This window comes from Coturnix japonica, chromosome 28, assembly GCF_054131305.1.
Source record: "Coturnix japonica strain WE chromosome 28, WE-NBRP24, whole genome shotgun sequence".
NCBI classification, from domain to species: Eukaryota; Metazoa; Chordata; class Aves; order Galliformes; family Phasianidae; genus Coturnix; species Coturnix japonica.
Window position 1 is genome coordinate 3,918,657 of NC_140690.1, and position 6,390 is coordinate 3,925,046.

The 6,390-nt window shown below is 48.2% G+C and overlaps 1 long non-coding RNA gene across 1 annotated transcript; it reads right to left on the reverse strand.

The window, feature by feature from the left end:
• Window positions 1-2,804: 2,804 nt before the first annotated feature.
• Window positions 2,805-4,683, reverse strand: LOC146756097 (uncharacterized). The gene is made up of 4 exons (XR_014937610.1): window positions 4,581-4,683; window positions 3,462-3,534; window positions 3,263-3,334; window positions 2,805-2,916 (listed from the first exon to the last, which is right to left on the reverse strand). It is a non-coding gene; the product is annotated as an uncharacterized LOC146756097 (long non-coding RNA).
• Window positions 4,684-6,390: the final 1,707 nt, after the last annotated feature.

Consider the following 6,390-nt stretch of genomic DNA (forward strand, 5'->3'; position numbering starts at 1 on the left):
TCACCAGTAAGAAGATGCCGCCCGAGTTTTACCTTGGCAAAACCACCTACAAATCAAAACACAGATGCTTAAAGTTGAGTGTGAATTCTTCTCTAATATAACATTACAATTTCCAACTGGTTTAAAAAACGAATTTCAAATTTATACAAATGAAACCTGACTTAGAGAACTGACAAGAGCTGTTAATCTATTCTCAGATTAATTCTAGAGTGGTGAGACAGACTGTTAGGCGTGCTGTTTCTGTACAAAGATGACACTTACCCGTTCCAACTGTTTCATGGAATTCCTAGTACTTGAGAATTTCCTCGTAGTCACTGACAGACATCCTGAATGTGCAAGAACTGAAGATCCTCCAAGCACGTGCAATGAGGAAGTGCCAGCAGTGTTCACATCCTACTTAGGACATATTCTTAGAGGCAGAAGGGACACTCGTGGCAGATCCAGCAATGCTCATCTTCTCACCAACGTGCATCCCCCTCTCACCCAGCAACAACAAAACACAGTGCATGAAGCTGGCTTCACTTAGGTTAACAATATGGAACATCCCTCAGGGCTTTGTGCCACAGAGCAGTAGCAGGGCTGGACTACAGCTTGAGGAAGCAGTGGAAGCCTTTCCCTGTATGGTTACAGTGTCCCTGCACGCACTCCACAGCCAGAGCGTTGCAAGCTGAGCTGTCTTGCTGTTTCTTGTACTCATCCCAATCTCTGCGAATGAAAACTCAGAATTCAGTCAAGGCATTGATTGAGCACGAGCGTGCCTTTATTCAATAGGAAAAAGGAGGGGGTGTGAGGTCTGGAGGAAAGATGGGACTCATTCTCTGTTGTCTGACGAGAGTGTCTCAGAAGTCGTTCTGTTGCCCGGAGCCTGGGACTCTTGGCCTGATTCTACCTCCCCCTCCAAGATGTTTGGCTTCTCCTCTGTAATGCTGACCTGAGCCTGCATGGTTGTGCTGCTGTCGGGGCACTCGTGCTGTGCTTGGGCTGGGCTGTCCTCGAAAGGCACTCGGTTCAGGCTGGTGCCTGAGGAGTCTGGCAGGCTCAGGTCAGCAGCTTCAACAGGTATGGGATGAACGAGAGCTTCAACAATGATGGCATTCTTCTCTTTATAACTGATGTTATACGGAAGGCTTTCATCTGAACTGCAGCATCCTGCGCTTAGTAACAGTTCTTCATTGATGGAATCACAGGATGCTGCATCGTAACATGCCTGGCGTCTTGGAGATATACAAGGGCTCGGGTCACCTAGGAAGGAGTAGACGCACAGCAGTTAGTGTCAAAGTTTCACAAGATGAATCATGAAACAGGTTCTTGACATTTGGCTATGCAGTGATGGTGAGCAGAAGCAAATAGGCTTCTAGCAACAGTGTCACTGTCTTGAAAGTGATCCTCGTGCAGGTCCAGCTCTTGTGTTGACAAGAGACTCATTTGGGAAAGACAGGGGTCAACTGAAGATGTCAGGCACAGGCTTGAATGCCAGAAGGATGTACAAGCCCACTGAAAGCATGAATTCTACCTGTGTTGCTGACAAGCAGTGTTTTGAAAGCTGGATTTGCATGCTTACCTGCCAGGACCAAGACTTCAGCTTCAGAGGGCTCCCTGGCACTGCTCTGCAGTTGGCGTTTGGCCACAGGGGATGGTTTGCCCAGGCAGAAGCAGGAACGCCAACTGCAAGCTGCTGACTCTGCCCTCTTACTGGGAGAACTCATTCTGCAGAGAAAACAGAGCATGCTGTCAGTCGTGGTGCAGGGTGAGGGAAGAGCTGCACCGAACCCTTGCCAATAGTTGCCTGTTCCTGGCAATGCCTGCTTTCTGCTGAAACACAGCTTAGAAAAGCGCTCTGTTTCAAACAGCAGAGGATGCTTCCATTCCTACAGCTCAGCCCTCAAGTCCTTTTGGCTAAATACCTCTCAACGATATCAAGCAGGGACATGGATCCCGAGAATGTTGGAGGCTCAGGCTGCTTCGCTCTCCTGGGGCAGGCCTTCAACAGGGAACGAAGGCAGGAGATGAACTTGCCCCGTTTCTTTGGCTCTGCACAACAAAACAAAAAAACAAGTTCATTTCAGCCCTGGCTCGGTTGGACGAGGCCGAGTGCAACACATTCAACAGAACACGTAACAACAGAAAGCATGTTCCCAACAAGGACACACAAGAACGGATTTTCCCCATCCCTGGAGGTGCCCAAGGAGCTTAATGCAGTTCTCTTTCTAAGCTTGCTCAACTCGGGCATTAATGAACCCCCTGAAAGCCACGTTCAGACCCCATTTTACTAACCTGCATTGTCAAATGTAAAATACGCACCTGGCTTTGGCAACGAATGTAGGATGGACTCGGGCAGTTTTCCCCTGATGAGTTCCACGCACTCACCAGGGAAAAAACCAACCTGTAATAAGAACAAAAAGACAGGTGGGCATTAGCCCAAGCCCAGAGCCAAAGGGAAGGTCCTCTGACACCGACACAGGGCAACTGTTTGCATCCAGAAGCCATCCTGTGCAGGCAGAGCAGCTCCAACCGGAGATTCCCGACTCTACTGAAGCTGTGCTCTCTAGTCAAAAATGTGTGCCTACCTCAAAGCCACGCTTGCCTCTCCAAAAGGGGCTCATCTCCTTTGGTGGCATATCAACAATGCACACGATGTCTCCAACCTGCAAAAGATTGAAACATCAATCCCAGCTTCAGCACAGCTAGAACAAAAGCCTTCTTCTACGACACAAAATATGAGAGTATTCCCGAGGCGTTCACACTCTATACTAATTCTGTGCACAACAACAAGGAACGCCTGGAACTGCTTACCTCCAGAGAGAGCTCATCCGGCCCCTGGGCGACGTGGCTCCTAATAACATGGGCTGCCGCAATCGCTGGTACGTTTAAAGATGACATAGCACGCACCAGCTGCGGCTCCCGCATGTTATCAGCCTGCAAAACAGAGCACAGGCCGTGGTCAGGAGATGAGGACAAACCAGGAGGATTTCAAGGTGAGGAGCACATCTGCAAAGAAAGCTGCAGCAAATGCGCTCCGTCCTTATCAGGAGCACTTCAGAAGGAGCTGCACGTCTCATCACAGTTATTTCCCTTTCTGGCGTGCATTGCCAGGCCATGCAAAGATGCATCTCTCTCTACCCAGACTAATCAGCAATGGCACTGGCACAGACAGGTGGCCAGGCCCTTTTTGGCCCATTCTTTCCTGCAGGAGAGTACACCTGCAGCTCCTTCTAATGGCTCAACACAGGGAAAAAAGACTGGCCAGAGCTTCATACTGTACCTCCGTCGCCGCCAACTCAGGCTCTCGGCTGATCCCACTGCACGCAGCACCCATCACAGCAAGTGTGAACAGCTGGAACAGAGCAGAAACACACTTCTGTTTTCTCTATTCACACAGCACAGTATGGACAGACTTCTTCAGAGCTACCCGCGCATACACTGCGGCAAAACCATGCGGGGGGACAAAACATGGCACGTACCTGGCAGTGAGATCACCTCAAGCTATCTGCAGCAGTTCCTTGTCGCTTTGCTCGGATGAAATGAGAGCAAAAGCTGCACCGAGGCAGTGGGCGGAGGGTGAGGAGAGGAGAGAGAAAGAGCAGGTCAGTGAGCAGGGCTAAGACATCCATGGAATAACACACACAGCACAACTGTCCCACCCACTTGCTGCAAGACATGCTGAGTCTCAGGCTACGTGATGCCTGTCCGCCCAGCAACTTTACAATGCTTCCACTACTGAGCAAAGACAATGGAAGAAGCACGGGACAGGTGCCAACTTTACTGATACCCCCTTTGGAACGTGTGTACCGGGGAAAATTACGTCTGATGGTCAAGAGTAAGCAATACGGTGCTGTGAGCTCAAACAGCCAGCAGTTCTCAACACCTCACTGCCCACCCATCCATCCCACGTCAGCTCAGCTTACCTACAAGCTGCTGCACACGATGGTGAGAAGAAAAAGCACTAAAGATACTAACTAAAGCCACTAACTAAAGGCACTAACTAACTAACGGCACTAACTAACAACAGTAACTAACTAACAACGCTAACTAACAACACTAACTAACTAACAAAACTAACTAACTAACAAAACTAACTAACTAACGGCACAAAAGGCACAAGAACAACAAGACAACCAACCACTCCGACCACTAGCTCACCCACAAAGGAACACAGAACGCACCGCTCCTCCCCTCATTCCAGCCGCTTATGACATCACCAACGGCCAACAGCCTGGTCCACCATGACCCCCCACAAGGCGGGGAGCCAAGACCACGTGGTCACGTCTGATTCCAATACGGCACCACAACATTCCAGGACTCAGTGTGGGCTTGGAATTCTATCCTGGTGTGGCAGCGCAATGGGAGGTGTTAGGGCACAGCTGAAGAGCTGACAGACAACGGACGTTTCCAAAGGAGGGTGCCAGATTAACTCTCAGCATTCTCTTGCGGGGCTCTTAGGAATGCTTCAAACCCATTTTCACTGCCTAGCTCATTTCTAGAAAGTCCAGTTGAGAAATGCTCACTTTGTCTGGGGAACGTCTCTATGCATCATGAATGAAAAATAAAATAAAATGGGCACGCGACCCTATGAAACTTACCTCTCTGCTCTTGCTGTCAGCCAGACACCTCAGATGAGCATGACGTGTCCCTGCTCCTGAATGAAGATTCACCCAAGTCTGTGTTCCTCTCTGCTCCATCTCTGGCTCTAAAAGAAACACAGACAGAGATGATTACAAGATCCTTTGTGCAGACGAAAGACAAGGGTGCACACGAATTCTGTTTAGCAAGAAATACTACATTCCCAATGGTAGTACTTGAATCCTCCTTTGGGGCTGGAGCTCAACAGGTCACACATCAGAAATAACACAAAGTGCATCTGGAAGACGTGTCTCAAAGCCCAGAAAATCCAACACGGGAGGGGGCTGGACAGTGGACCACAAGTGTCCATTTCCATTGCAGCTCCCTGTAGAGAACAGCACCAATCAGCAGGCGTGAATCAGTTCATTCACAAGCTGCACAATGACTCTGTTCTTTACATGATAAAGAAACACACAGAGATTCCTGACCAAAAAGTTGGGAGTTAATAACGACCAAAGAGGTTCCTGTTCCTACGCCTCATCCTCTCACCCCAACTCCTGGGTGATTCCCACAGGCTTCAAGTCAGCTCTCAAATCCATTGAACTCCAGTCACAGAACTCCATCAAAAAGGATGTCACACATGTGACACTTACATACATTTTGCATCAGAAACAGTGATGCCAGCAGGAGCAGAGAGGTGACTGTCCCCCTGTACTCAGCACTGGTGAGGCCACAACTCTAATTCTGTGTCCAGTTTGTGGCGCCTCACTGAGAAAAAGACACTGAGGCATTGGAACGTGTTCAAAGAAGGGCAACAAAGCTGGTGAGGGGTCTGGAGCACAATGGGGCCATATGAGGAGAGGCTGCAGGAGATGGGAATGTCCAGCCTGGAGAAGAGGTAGCTCAGGGGAAACCTCATTGCTCTCTATAACTTCCTGAAGGGAGGTTGCAGTGAGCTGGGGGTCGGCCTCTTCTCTCGTGTCATTACTGATAGAACTAGAGGGAATGTTTTCAAGCTGCGGCAGGAGAGGTTCAGGCTGAACATTAGGAAATATTACTTCTCAGAAAGAGTGGCCAGGCACTGGAATGGACTGCCCAGGGAGGTGGTGGAGTCACCCACCCTGGGGGTGTTCAAGGAACGTCTGCAGAAATCCCTGCTGAAATCCTGACCTCTGCCACAGGTGGCTGAGTGACACAAAAGCTGTGTCCTTGGTTCCCGGCCTTACCTTCACATGCTGTTCATCTTGCTCTGCAGCTCCTGTTCTGAATAGTCTTCTTATATTCCCATGTGATGTACCCTGAAATACATCATTTAGTGAGTCTGAACAAAACCTAAGACATTAATTGGAACTGTGAAGAAATGTTTTTTGCACTTTACTTGGAGGATGTTACATGCTATACCTTCTTTTCTCAATTGTAACACATGATTTTTTATAAAAAGAAACATAGCAAGTCAGCTCTTCAGTGTGCATATTGATGAAACTTGGTGAAATACAACTTTAGAAAAAGGTAATTTGAAAATTTAAATATTCTTATCAGAATCTCTGCTGTTAGTTACCGTTCCCATGTTCTGATTTGATGATGATTCTCTCAGAGCTGTTTTGTCACTCACCACCTCAAATGCACTTCAAGTGCTTTAGGAGCATCACTGGAATTTTGAATAAACTCGATATATTTTAGCAAAGCTGCTACAGATGCATGACTGAAGTACTTTGGAAAAATATAATCTTGATTGAATGCTGAACAGTGTTATTTAATTATAATCCAGGTAATTAAATTAATTAAACCAAGGAAATCACCTCCCAGTCAGTCAGCTCCCACCAGGGAAAT